The 14,560-nt window shown below is 42.8% G+C and overlaps 1 long non-coding RNA gene across 1 annotated transcript; it reads left to right on the top strand.

The window, feature by feature from the left end:
* The first annotated feature begins 211 nt into the window (after positions 1-211).
* Positions 212-7,424, top strand: LOC110359446 (uncharacterized). The gene is made up of 3 exons (XR_010472608.1): positions 212-728; positions 2,433-2,595; positions 5,335-7,424. It is a non-coding gene; the product is annotated as an uncharacterized LOC110359446 (long non-coding RNA).
* Positions 7,425-14,560: the final 7,136 nt, after the last annotated feature.

Raw genomic sequence — 14,560 nt, 5'->3', positions numbered from 1 at the left:
GGTGGTGAGATCCCCTTACCGGACACTGCTCGTGCAACCTGTGCAGGCTGCACTTTGGTGCACCTGGAGCAGCCCCAGTCACTGGAGCGTGAGCAGAGCTGTGCAGCAGACCTGAACTCGGCCCTTATGCCACATCATGCTGTCGTTACACTTCACACACGGGTGCTTATGCAAAACGTCCCTGTCTCAGGAAAGACATGCAGACCTTTAATATACTAACGGTGCCACCCTACACTCTGCTGCACCGCACTCCAAAAGCTGGGAGTTAGAGAGCACTCATGCGCTTTGAGGAGTTCTAGATTCTGCTGCCAATTTGAAGAGTATCCAGAGGAATATAGACATGGGAAAATCACTAGGAATTGTCTTGTTTATGTGCTGATCGCTCACTGACAGTCCCAGCAGAGGCACTCCACAGCATTACAGACCCTGTAAAGATCAAGAAGGTGACCTACAAGGTTTTTGGTTGGAATTTTGAGGCAAAACAACCCCCACCTATGTGTTATTACTTCCTCAGGGGGGTTAGCTCCATCATCCATCAGGAAAACGGAGGAACTGATTTTATCTTGCTCTTTTTCAGGAGGAAAGTGATGCACTGATTTAAGTTGCAGTGCCATACTTTACTTCTCAGAGTGGAGGGCATCCTGTTATATCTTTCACAGGTCAGGATCATGCCATATAGCAGCAATCTGGGTCAGTGGTGGGAAACAGCAAGACACATCCTTCCAGAGGTAAACGAGCCCTCCTTTCTGTACCAGTAAACTTCCCTAAGCCTCCTGGCAACCAGAATTCCTTCCCCACATCTAAGCACTCATCTTCCACACACCTCATTAACTGTTTTTTACCCATCTTCTAAGGGTAGGTTTTTTACCCATTTACCTACACGCTCAGCACCAGCACAAACACATAGTTGCCCAAAGCAATCACTGAAGCCACATCATGTTAGAAAGGCAGGGAAATACCTGGACCATCAGGCCTGCTAGAAATACTTGCAGGGGTGGGCTATTTTTTGTCTTTTCTCTCTCTTTGCAACTTTTCAGGCATTTTTAGGGAAGCATATCTAGCTTGTTGGCATAGAGTTGTATATAGCTGCTCAGTACACAGAATGGACCATGGTATGGAGATGAGTCAGGATTGTGTGATGGATCGGGTCTTGTCCAGAGAATCCTGGCTCCTTTATTGCAGAAAGTAAACACAATGACCGCAGGAAGAAAAGAAGCGGGTGCTGGCTAAGGCGTTGGCATGCTGCTCAGAAGAACTGGATTCTATTTTTGTTTTTCATGCGGACTACTAAATTAACCACTTAAAAACCCATTTCTCACAGGTGGCCGTGAACTGGTGCAGGGTTTTGCTTAAAGCCTAGATTCTAACGTTGTACTAAAAATGTAGCTGCAATGTAATATAATTAGCTGCAGTGCTATCTTCTCCTTGCTTTGTGAGGATGCTATCAAAATACATTGAATTCTGTTTGTGAAACTCTCAGCTCCTACACTGTTGTATACCACTGTGAAGTCCGTAACAAAACTACTCATGCTGTCTTCGGAGCAGCGTTTGAGCAGCAAGTAGTCCCACATGAAGCATCAAAGAGATAACAAAAAGTTGAACAGTTGCTCATTAAGTGACTACCATCCTTTCCGTGTACTGAATGAGCTTGTGTCATTAATGACTACCTTGCAACCAAACGCAAGGGGAGGCAAATCTGAGTTCTGCAAACAACATGAATTCTGGCATTTTCTAACTTCATAATGTCTGACTTTGCAGCCTTAAAAGCTTTTATATGATTTTTGTGTGGAATTTAAAGATACATTATGTAAAACAAAGCATTAAGAACCATAAAAGGAATCCCTGTAGAGTAGAAGTGCATTAAGACTGAAATGTTTGAAACTTTAACCCTGATTATTGTGGATTAGTTTAAACCTACATATTTATCAGAGCAAGCTTTATCATAATCTTAGGATTGTAAGAAGGTCCACAGAGTTTTGAACTAGTTGAACTCAGCTACTGTCAAACAGTAATGAGGCTGTGCAACTCTTGTGTATAAACAGATTTAAGAGTATTTTGCTATTTTAGCTAATTACTCCCTATGGAACACTATACTAATGAAATTACACCTGTAGTTGACTTATTTGAGCACCTGTGTGTCATGCTTCAGTGCATAAAGTTGATATACTTGGCCCTTGGTCTATGGCACTGCAGTAGGTTGGTCTTACAGCTCCTTCTCTGTATTCATCAGGATATGGGTTGTTTGAGCTGTCAGTAACAAATCCTGCCTCTTAAATTCAAGCTGTAGGAGGTAAAACGCAATCCCAATACATCAGCCAAGAGGACAGGATCATACTTGTAAATCAGCGATTAGAACAATAAGGATTTTCATGTTCATGGTTTTACACAGACCTCTCCCTATATGCACGTTCATCTGTCCTCATACCTCACAGAGCTGCCAGAAATACGTTTTCCAAAGACCTTTAACTGAATTTACTCGAAGATGCAACGATCCTGTCATTGCTACACGTGTGACTGAATCGCCCTCCTCTGAGCTTCCTCCCTGGGCTCCTGCAAGCTCTTCTGTATAGCTGGTTCTGGAATCAACGCATAAAGGTTTGTAAGTGAATCATCAGGCCTTTTAGCATTTCATCTGTGAATGTTTTAACAGTGAAAAGGCAAATAGCAAATGACAGTAAAACAAAAAGCACCTAAATCCACCATTGTTTTCATGTTCATCACCACCCCGTGCTTGGCTGGGATCAGCTTTCCCTTTGCTTGCTCATTCCCTGTTCTGCATTTTCCTGCCATGTTGCCAAATGTGCAAAGAACTGGTTTATCCCTGCCCCACCAGCATCAGCATTTTATCATGTTATTCCCCCAATTACCGTGGAAAGATTCTGTGTAACCTGCAGGTTAGGACTGTGACATTTCTATTTCAGTTTCAAGGCTTGCAGTTTAAGTGCTACAATTAAACGGAGATCTTCACAAGGCATCTGGCAGCTTTGCACTTGGTAGTTTGCAAAGAAGCTGGGCAGTTGTGGAATCACTTTATTTGTTCTCTATCTGTTGATATATAATTAAGATACAATAGCACTACCGGGCTTTCCGTATGTCAGTGTACAATCTATGCCACTTGGTCACAGTAAATTACACACTCATCATTATCCAACAAAATAACATAGTACCCGTGAGTCAATTATACCTGATGGTCAGGATTGCCCCATGGTCAGTGTCTTCCTACTATGCCTGATCTTGCCATTAAACTCAACGATGGTCTCATATTGATTACAAACAAACAAACAAACAGTAGGATTCTAAGTGTTCCTGCTCCGGCAGGGGGATTGGACTAGATGATCTTTTGAGGTCCCTTCCAATCCCCAACATTCTGTGATTCTGTGATTTGAAGGGATTTTAAGAATTAACATGAAAATTGCCCTCACTAACTTTTTCCAAAACATTTTTTTGTAATTATTGGGCTTTTAAATTTCCTCCTTGTTTTACTCTTCTCTCTTTAGCTCTTCTCACTCCCCTCCTCCATCAGTTTGAAAACCTAAGTCCATAACGTCACCTTTGAAAAGTGCTTTGAGAGCTGTAGGTCAAAAACTCTTCTATGTAAGGGTCAATGAAATCCATTTCAAAACATCTTCCTTCAAGCTAATTATTTTTAACTTTCTCCTCATTGATTTAGCCCAGTTAAATTTCAGAAGAGGAAAATCGTAGACTGAAAATTACTCATCACATGCTGGAGAACTGAGTCAAAGACCTACCTCATCTAGTTTTCTTACCTGGCTCTAAATATATAATTTCATCTGTCCAAGTCCTCAGCTCCCTCTTTGTTAAACAGGGTAACACGTGTATGAATGTCATAAAACTGTGAGAATCCTTTTTATCAGTGGCTGAATCGATAAATCCAATGGCAATTTAAACCACACCAACAGATACAAATAGTACATGTAAACTAAATTTATGCCTTTTGAAGCTCCTTGTAAATGTATGCATCAGATCATCACCTCCGTTACTAGAATAGAGCAGAAGTCTTCCTAAAATGTAATAAGATTTTCTTAAAAAACAATAACAAAAAATCATCAGCACATCAGAGTGAAACAAATAATACTAATCCAGAATCTAAGGAAAAGTAAAATTGTTTACTGGGTCTTCAGTGCACATGCAATATCACTTTGTACTGAGAATAGCAATGTCTCAATAATTCATCAACAATCACATACTAGATACTGTAAGTTTGCCTGCAGATACTGCAACCTTGTAAATTATTATTACAGTTCTGGAGGCAATCCAGCCATGCTGAGAAAATCTGTGCTGACAAATGAATCTATAAAGAGAGGTAATGTGCTTTATTAGATAAGGTCAGACCAAATATAAGGACTGTAAGCCTGAAAGCTTGTTTATTTTTCCAATTATAGTTGATAAAATACAATGCTTTCCTACAAGCCTAACCTTCTTATAGACTACAACAGTACTACTTTCAAAGTAAAGCATTTACAAACTTTACTACGGTTGATAAACATTAACAAAAAAAATGGACATATGAATTGGCAATAAAACATATCCATTTGGAACACTTCTGTTGCCAATAAAGCCTACAATAACTTATAACTGAAAGATATTAGAAGGTTTATCATAGTTTTCACTGTTCTCCACATAGCTCTAAAACTATGTAAAGCGAGTAATTTCTCCCTGCTTATTTGGATTTTTCTCATAGCGAGGATAAGAACGAAACCAAAAAACTTTAAAGAGTCATTGCAAAAGCATAAAAATGGGTGGAGAAAATTCGCTGGCATAAAAAAAAAGTTGAAAAGCTTTTAGTTCATTTTATCTGCAAGTGACTATAGTTCAAGTTCACAATATCACTTAAACTGTGAGAGATGTTTTGATTTTAGCCAGACTCTTCAGTTATGCATATCTTGTCATGCTCTTTGGAAGCCTCTGTATTTTTTCCACTATAATCTGTGGTTTTCAAAAATACTCCAGTTCCCAAAGCAATATCTGAACTATTATTAGAGATTTTCATTGTTAGGCACTAACTGATATTTACTGTTTTCAGACAAGTGGGAAAGCATGTATGCATTTGAAATTAATTGTGGGTGGATTTGTATAATTTTATGATAATTATTTGCACCAAATGATATTTTTTGTGAATTCTCTGGCTTTATATGCAGTGCTATTAGAACTTCTTTGGAAAAAGTATTACTCAAACAATGCCCATCAGCCCAAACATGTCTTACTGAAACACTGTCCTGAAGCAATTCCTAAGTGGTTCCACTGATAAAAAACTATGATTTTGCTGGCTACCGGGATTGTCCTTTCTATCACACTTACCAATTGTCTCTACAGCCTGAACTACTGGCGTTCCAGCTCTGACACATTCCCGTACCAGTGGACCTGCACCAGCCAAGCCTCAAGCGTCACTGTGGTCTGGTACTCAGCTCCCAATTTCATTGTCCTCAGAAAAGGAGTACATGCCATGCCACTGGAATTCTGCCCAACGTGCTGCACAAATACAGAAGCAAATATCAACAAATGAAGGAAACAATTGGAACATAAGCAAATACTGCCATAATCTCTCTTTTAATTATAAGAGTAAGAAATACATCAGCAATAACTCTGCAAAGTTCACGGGGTCAGCAGCCACCATTAAAATTTTGTTTGTGGGAGTTATCAACTTGTAAATTCAAGTACTTCTGTCTTGTGTCACTACCAATGTTGATTGATAGTGATCAGGAGCCAGAGCAATCAGAGATGGACTGTGAAATCCAGATTCTCCATCGGCTCATAAATATGGAAAGAGTTTCAGGCCCAGATAACTTTTTCTCTTAAATCACACCTAGAACATCCAGATGTATCACACGTAGAGTCTCTCAAACAGTAGAATAAGGTATGTACAATACAATAAAACATCATGGTAAGCCTTAGATACCATGATTCCCATCTGCATATTTTAGTGTGCCCTTTCTGTGCCTCCTGCGATCTTCTTCTAGTGCTCAGTGTGGGATCTATGCCAAAAAGTTTACAAATTTAATGTATGCAGTGGCACAAAAATGGTCTTTTTTGAGAAGGCATGGGCTAGGCCACCAGTCTGTCAGAGGGTCTGAAAACTGGTTGGACCACCAGGCTCAGCTGCTAAAAAAGGATGGTTGACATGTAGCTGCTGAAGAACACAGTGTTCTGCATCTTGATCAGAGGCCCAGATGATGACACAGAATGCACCTAGAGCAAATTTATGGACGCTAAATCAGGAGCGGCTGACATGAGGACCGGCAGAACTTAATTCAGAGATATCTCGATAAGTTTGAGGATTAAGGCCAACAGATACCTCAAGCTCAATAAAGAATAACTCCCAAGCACCAGGACAGGCAGGAAACTGGCTGAGCATCAGCCCACAAAAAGGACCAGGGGATCATGGTGATGTCAGGCTGAGAATGAGCCCATTTCAGCCAACTGCACCCTCGACTCCATCAAGAGAGGTGTGCCGGGGAAGGTACTATCCCACAGTCACTAAAACACAGAAATTAGGTGCAAAAGTCTTCACAGAGGTTGGCAAACTCTGCTTTAAATGTTAATCCAGTAGGCATAGAAAGAAAAAGAGTGCATTGTCATAAAAACAGGCATAATGTAGCTGGGAAATTAGAAGGTAGCAATCCTTGCCGGAGCAGTGTGTTTCTGGAATAGTTTCCTGCCTTCAGTAGCAGGGTAAAACAATCGAGCTAGTTGTAAAATGGAGTTTAATAGTTTATTAAAAGACCGATGCAATAATGTTGCACGTGACAGCAAGTGGTGATGTAGGAGGTCTTATCCAGTCCTACAATCTTGAATCCTGCATGCACCACGAGTGATTAAAAAAATGAAAGGATAGTAGTTTCTGAAACATAATAAAGAGGGAGAGAAAAGAGGAAACATATGGCTGTTGGCAAACAGAGTCTCTGGGGGGTAATGAAGAGGGAAGCAATCTTCCTTGAAAACTTGTTGACTTTGTCATCAGAGATCACAATTTTGTCTCAATGTGACCTGATGCCGCTGCCGTTAACACTCCTCATTTTGCAGCACAATTTCATTGTGATGGCTGCTAGAAGCATCACTGCTTCTAGAAAAACAGCAATACCACATTTTATACAGTGTATGCCATGGGATGTCAAGTAACAGATGATGCTGAATGATTCCCTTGAATCCCTTATCTACAAAGCAAGGCCATCTACCATTTGATCATATCATCATAAGCAGAGATGATTTGAGGCACCACACATGCACAAATGTATGTCTCTGAAAGAACGAGGTTATTTGTGTGCAGCATTTTGTGGTTTAGGTTCTAGCGTTTTTTACAATCCCTAATGGTTTTTAATTTTGTACATTGTTATGCCTGATTAATGACATTTATTGTACTCACAGTGATTGTGTTCTTGTTTATTAAAAGGTAACTGAGAAGATAATTGAGCTCTGCATTCGCAGTTTTATGTTTTAAATAACTATTTAAATGCCTCCTTTTGCTACAATGATACATTAAAATACTTACTAAAATCAAGAGTGACAGAAAGGCAGCGTGAGAGGTAGCAAAGGCAAGTGCTGCTATGTCAGTGGGAGCAGCAGCAGTGGCTGTAGGCAGTGATGTCCACAAAAAGCTGAAGGAACACTCTTCAGCCAGGCCCACCAGTCCTGAGAACAAACACCTTTTTGATGACCTCTGAGGTCAAACACGAGAAGCAAACAAGTCTCCAGTGAAATGTGGAAGTCCCATTAATCACCCCAGCAGCACCTTCTTCAAAGCAGTGCAATATTAATGGAGCCAGGGCAACTCCAAGATAATGCTCGACCACCACACTGATGAGCTGCTGCTGAGTGACACACGGTGACAGGGGAAAGGAGAAGGGGAGCTTCCAAACAGATGGCTGTTTTCTCAAGGATGGGACCTGTCACATAGTTATGCCACTCCACAGAGACTTCAAGGAAATTGTTTCATCATTGCTGATAAGCTTCAATTTTCAGGCCCCATTAGCCGCTACTAGACATCAGAGTCCAAGAGTGGCAGCGTATCAGATGGAACTGCTCTAGACAAGATAGGAAGGAAATGACTGTTTTGAGTTCTACCTCTCACTCTCCACAGGCCTTTATCATCTTAGGTCTGAAGTCACTACTCCATTTTGAAGTTTGTTTGGGGAAAAATATAAGCAGAATCATGTGGGTGATTTGTGAGAGGGTATGACGGGAATAAAAGCGTAATCCTGGACAAAGATAGCCAGATGGAGCACGATTGCAATAATTACTGCCCATCAGGCCATTCCAGTTCACAAGAGAAGATGTGTCCAGGACACTTTTCATAGCTTTTGTCTTTATTTATCTTCATTTCTGCCAGAATGGAGTTGTATCAGTTTCAAGAGGCTCTCCCTGCCAGGGAAGGTAGCTGGCTGTGTTACAGCTGACACAAGAGTTTCCCATGAGTGAGTTTCCCATTTGACTTGAGGAAGTCAGATAAGGGCTCTGGCACCCTCAGCGTAAAGAAGTTTCTCCTCATATTCAGATGGAACCTCCTGTGCTTCAGTCTGTGCCCATTGCCCCCCATCCTATCATTGGGCACCACTGAAAGGACTCTGGTCCATACTCTTGACACCCACCCTTGAGATATTTATGAACAATGATGAGATTCCCCTCTCAGCTTCTCCAAGCTGAACAGATCCAGTTCTCCCAGTCTTTTCTCGTAAGAAAGGTGCTCCAGACCCCTGATCATCTTCATAAGTCTCCTCTGGACTCCCTCCAGTAATTCCTTGTCCTTCTTCAACCGGGGAGCCCAGAACTGGGTGCATTACTGCAGATGTGGCCTCACCAGGGCAGAGTAGAGGAGGAGGAGAACCTCCTTCAGCCTTTCCATTGCAGGATAAGATGCCAGCGGGGACTGAGTGCCACTGCTAATGCTAATGTTGTGTTTATTGCACATGGCTCAGTGCTTCCTAAAACATGGTAAAAGCAGCTTCTTGTTCACTGAGAGCTCCATGCCAACACTAATCTGGAATCTTCACCTACCAGTATACCACTCCTCAACTTGGGTGCTCTGCTGAGATGCAGTCTTGCTTTGCCCCAAACCAGGAGAGCTCCAGGCTCCATCCCTGTAACATCCTTCTGAGTACACACAATTATTCTGGGTCTGATGGGTAACACAGCACTCTGCCCTCAGCAGTGCAGGACTAAGTCACCTCAGCATGTCTGTTTTGCAACTAGCAACCAGACAAACTGAAGGTTAGGAAATTCCTGAAGCACTGGTTTTGGTGTGAGATAAAGTTGTATCTCTCTCAAAACAATTATAAAGTGGATTCAAAGAGATGAATCCTTGCCTATGTCTGGTTTTTATTTGAATGCTGTCACAATTGGGCAAGTGAATCTCGGGTGTCTCCCCCCAGTCTGTCCCACGGCATGCTCCAACTCTCGATACTCAACATCACCAACTTTGAAAGAGAGCCTTGCAACTTAGAGGAGAAAACATCTGCAGACAATTAACTGTGTAATGCAACACCATGTGGGATGTAAAGCACTTCCAGAGAAATCAAGTATACCCTTTCTAGCTCCAGGAATCCCTGAGGAATAAGCACTCCTTTATTTGCCACATCACTCTGAAAATCACTACTCAAGCTAAACAAAATTTAGGTAAAAAATAAATGAAGCTTCATTATATTCCAACAAAGTTAAGGTACTAGTAAGTAGAGAGGACAAAAGCATCCTCTTTCAGCTCGCTGGAACTTTGTCTTAATCTCCACAGCGCTGGCAGGCCCATTCACTTAACAGCTGCTAGGGACAAATCTGCAGGCAATAGGACTGGAGCCAAATAGACTCTGCAAAACTGTATTCCAGAGACATGTCACAGAATGGGCTCCCTTTCCAAGTCACACTTCAGATAAGAACACAGACATGATTACAGCAGCTCAGACTAGATGGCCATGCAGCTCCATGCTTTAAGACTTGACAGTGTCCCAAAAGAGATGCCTCGAGGAAAGCACAAGAACAAAGAAAGGATGTATTAACAATAATACTCCATTAGCTTCCACCAGTGTGCCTGAGAAAGCCAGTACCTAATCCCACACAAAGTTTACCGGAACAAAGTTACCCTTCCAAAAAAAAAGTTCAGTCCACGTGAACTGTGCAAGTGCACACCTTACACCATGGAGCTGCAGAGCATTTATCAGGTCTGATGCTTCAAAACTATTCATGCCACCCCATGGAACCAGGTTAACTCTCTGTGTTAGCTACTGCTTGAAGACAACCAGCTGTGCAAACCACTTTCTCCTCACATTTGAAGGGGAGAACACCACTAGCTTTCCTTTCTTAACTGGATTTATTTTTGTAATCTCACAGATCATGCATTTTCAATAGCAGCTAACTGCAGAAAGCAGAGTTAACAGTTAATTATTAAGCTATGCCTCACCAATAGGTTTGGGGAATTTTGTCACAATCGTGCCACTTTGCACTGTTTTATTTTCAGAACATTTTCTCACAGCAGAGTCCATACCCTTAAGTAAAATCAGACCTAAATGTATCCAGAGCCATGTTACGTACAGCAACACATGGTCTCTACCCCAAGTAACCTGCAACCAAAAGCTCACTCTCCTGCCACGAAACAAACAGTTCCTGTGAACTCAATGAGATTTTGCACTGCAGTTAAGCACGTGCCTCTTACCAGTATTGGTGCCTACTTTAAACAGCTGGGTATAATTAATGGAGGGTAAAGGTTATTAGTGATAGTGGCATGTTAATTCCATGTCTAAACTAATACCATTCCTTTACAGCTGTTTTTAAACCTTTTACTTTAGTTCATTTCCTATTCTGTTTTCATTTTAATCGTTTAACCCACCCTCTTATTTACTTTTTTTTTTTCTGTACAAAGTAACAGATAGTTACCTGTGGATAAATAATTCTCCTACAACTATGTACTGAACTATCATACTGAGATAGAAGTCACCTAAAATTCTGGACAGAACAATTTATGTGCCAAACTGTCCCTACTCCAGTTTTACTGTTTTAAAATGTCAGCTGACTTTATACACAAGTTTTGACTTAAATAACATTTGTTTTGAGTATACATTGACAGTACCAACAAAATGCATGTGTGCAGTCTCCTCAAATCGGATGGGCTTCATCCTTCTAGGGAGAGCAAGAGGACTATAGCCCATAAGTTGGCAGGGCTGATCAGGAGGGCTTCAAACTAGGTTTGAAGGGGGAAGGGATTGAAACTGGGCTCTCCAAAGATCAGCCTACGGATGGAAAGCCCGAATTAAGAGGGAAATCAGCAGCCCCCTTGAAGTGCATGTACACTAATGCACGCAGTATGGGCAACAAACAAGAGGAGCTGGAAGCCATCGTGCAGCAGGAAAGCTATGACATAGTTGCCATCACAGAAACATGGTGGGATGACTCATATGACTGGAGTGCTGCTATGTGTGGCTACAAGCTCTTCAGAAAAGATAGGCAGGGTAGGAGAGGTGGAGGGGTGGCTTTATATGTTAGAGAGTCACTCGACTCTGTTAAACTTGAGGTCAGCAGTGACAAGGTTGAGTGCCTGTGGACCAGAATCAGGGGGAAGTCCAACAAGGCTGACATCCTCGTAGGTGTCTGTTACAGACCGTCCAACCAGGACGATGAAGGAGATGAATTATTCTACAAGCAGCTGGCAGATGTCTCAAAATCGACGGCCCTTGTTCTTGTGGGTGACTTTAACCTGCTGGATATCTGCTGGGAGCTCAGTACTGCACAGAGGAGGCAGTCTAGGAAGTTCCTAGAGTGTATAGAGGACAATTTCCTTCATCAGCTGGTAAATGAGCCCACCAGGGGCAAGACCCCGCTGGACCTACTGTTCACAAACAGAGAAGGGCTGGTGGGAGATGTAGTGGTTGGAGGCCGCCTGGGGCATAGCGACCATGAAATAATAGAATTTTCAATACTCAGAGATGCAGGGAGAACCATCAACAAAACCTCTACGCTGGACTTCCGGAGGGCAGATTTTTGCCTATTCAGAAGTCTAGTTCAGAGCATACCCTGGGAAACAATGCTTAAAAACAAGGGGGCCCAGGAGGGTTGGACATGCTTCAAGCAGGTGGTTTTGAGTGCACAGGAACAGGCTATACCAGTGTGCCGAAAGGCTAGCCGGCGGGGAAGACAACCGGCTTGGCTAAACAGGGAGATTCTGAATGAAATCAGAAACAAAAAGAGACTTTACCGACTGTAGAAAAAAGGGCTGGCTACTTATGAAGAATTTATGGAAATAGCTAGATCATGCAGAAAAAAGATCAGGGAAACAAAAGTGCAATTTGAAGTTAACTTGGCCTATTCTGTCAGGGATAATAAAAAGTCCTTCTTCAAATATGTTAATAACAAAAGGAGGGCCAAGGAAAACCTCCATTCTCTGTTGGACTTTGAGGGAAATATAGTTAACAAAGATGAGGAGAAAGCTGAGGTACTCAATACCTACTTTGCCTCAGTTTTTACCAGTAAGACAGGTGGCACTCAGGTCAACTCCTCTCTGGAGGTGGTTGACAGAGATAGGAAGCCAAATAGGCCCCTTGTATTCCAGGAGGAAATAGTTGGTGATTTACTGAGCCATCTGGATCCTCACAAGCCTATGGGACCAGATGGGATCCATCCTAGGGTGACGAGGGAGCTAGCAGAAGAACTTGCCAAGCCGCTCTCCATCATCTTCCAACAGTCCTGGCTCACTGGGGAGGTCCCATATGATTGGAAATTGGCCAACGTTACCCCAGTCCACAAAAAGGGCTGCAGAGCTGACCCTGGCAACTACAGGCCTGTCAGCCTGACCTCGGTGCCTGGCAGGGTTATGGAGCAGATCATCCTGAATGGAATCACACAGCACCTTCAGGATGGACAAGGGATCAGACCCAGCCAGCATGGGTTTAGGAGGGGCAGGTCCTGTCTGACCAACCTGATCTCCTTTTATGATCAGGTGACTCACCTGGTGGATGAGGGGAAAGCTGTGGATGTGGTCTATCTGGACTTCAGCAAGGCCTTTGACACTGTCTCCCATAATATACTCTTGCAAAAGCTGGTAGCCCATGGCTTGGACAAGTGTCCTCTGCGCTGGGTTAAGAACTGGCTGGAGGGCCGGGCCCAGAGAGTGCTGGTGAATGGGGCTGCATCCAGCTGGCGGCCAGTCACTAGTGGTGTTCCCCAGGGGTCAGTGTTGGGTCCAGTCCTGTTTAACATCTTTATTGACGATTTAGATGAGGGGATTGAGACCATCATCAGCAAATTTGCTGATGACACCAAGTTGGGAGGGAGTGTCGACCTGCTGGAAGGCAGGAGGGCTCTGCAGAGGGATCTGGATAGACTGGAAAAATGGGCTGATTCCAATGGGATGAAGTTTAATAAGGCCAAATGGCGGGTGCTGCACTTTGGTCACAACAACCCCCTGCAGCGCTACAGGCTGGGCGCAGAGTGGCTGGAGAGCAGTCAGGCAGAAAGGGACCTGGGGGTACTAATTGACAGGAAGCTCAACATGAGCCAACAGTGTGCCCAGGTGGCCAAGAAGGCCAACGGTATCCTGTCCTGTATCAAAAATAGCATGGTCAGCAGGACAAGGGCAGTGATCCTTCCCCTGTACTCTGCATTGGTGAGGCCACACCTGGAGTATTGTGTTCAGTTCTGGGCCCCTCAGTTCAGGAAAGACATTGAAGTGCTGGAGCGGGTCCAGAGAAGAGCAACACAACTGGAAGGGACTTGAACACAAGAGCTATGGGGAGAGGCTGAGGGAGCTGGGGTTGTTTAGTCTGGAGAAGAGGAGGCTTAGAGGTGACCTCATCACTCTCTAGAACTACCTGAAGGGCAGTTCTAGCCAGGTGGGGATTGGTCTCTTCTCCCAGGCAGTCAGCAACAGGACAAGGGGCCATGGGCTTAAACTCTACCAGGGGAAATTTAGGCTGGATATTAGAAAGAAATTCTTTCCAGAGAGAGTGGTCAGGCATTGGAATGGCTGCCCAGGGAGGTGCTGGACTCACCATCCCTGGAGGTTTTTAAACTGAGACTGGACATGGCACTTAGTGCCATGATCTAGTAAATGGACTGGAGTTGGACCAAGGGTTGGACTTGATGATCTCTGAGGTCTTTTCCAACCCAGTCGATTCTGTGATTCTGTGATTCTGTGATTTGCACACACATTTTAAATGATTAGGTGTGGAAAAAAAATCCTAATGTAGTAATGCATAGTCTATTCCCATAAAAACTCTTTGCTCTATAACACTTCCACACTGATAAAAGTCAGTTTTATGGCAACCAAGAGTTGCACGCACTCAGCATTTTGGTTATTAGTAAAGTTGGGAACAGGAATAAAGTATAACACTCCACAATGCCACATTAAGGAAATATAAAGCACCTCAGCAACAATTGCTCTGCTCTCCTAGATAAATCAGGTTGTAAAAAAAAAAAACTCCTTTAAAGGAAGGATGTTGTTAAAAGAAAAAAAAAAAGTGTTGATTCAAAAGCTTAGAGAAAGGTGAATTTGGCATGCACTCCTACAACTCCTGTGTTAGAATTTCAATTAGAAACACACTAAGATGAGCCCTTTAAGCCACACTTG

The sequence above is a fragment of the Columba livia genome, chromosome 4 (assembly GCF_036013475.1).
Source record: "Columba livia isolate bColLiv1 breed racing homer chromosome 4, bColLiv1.pat.W.v2, whole genome shotgun sequence".
Lineage (NCBI taxonomy): Eukaryota > Metazoa > Chordata > Aves > Columbiformes > Columbidae > Columba > Columba livia.
Note: the sequence above shows the minus strand (reverse complement) of the source record. Positions and strands in the feature narration are given on the sequence as shown.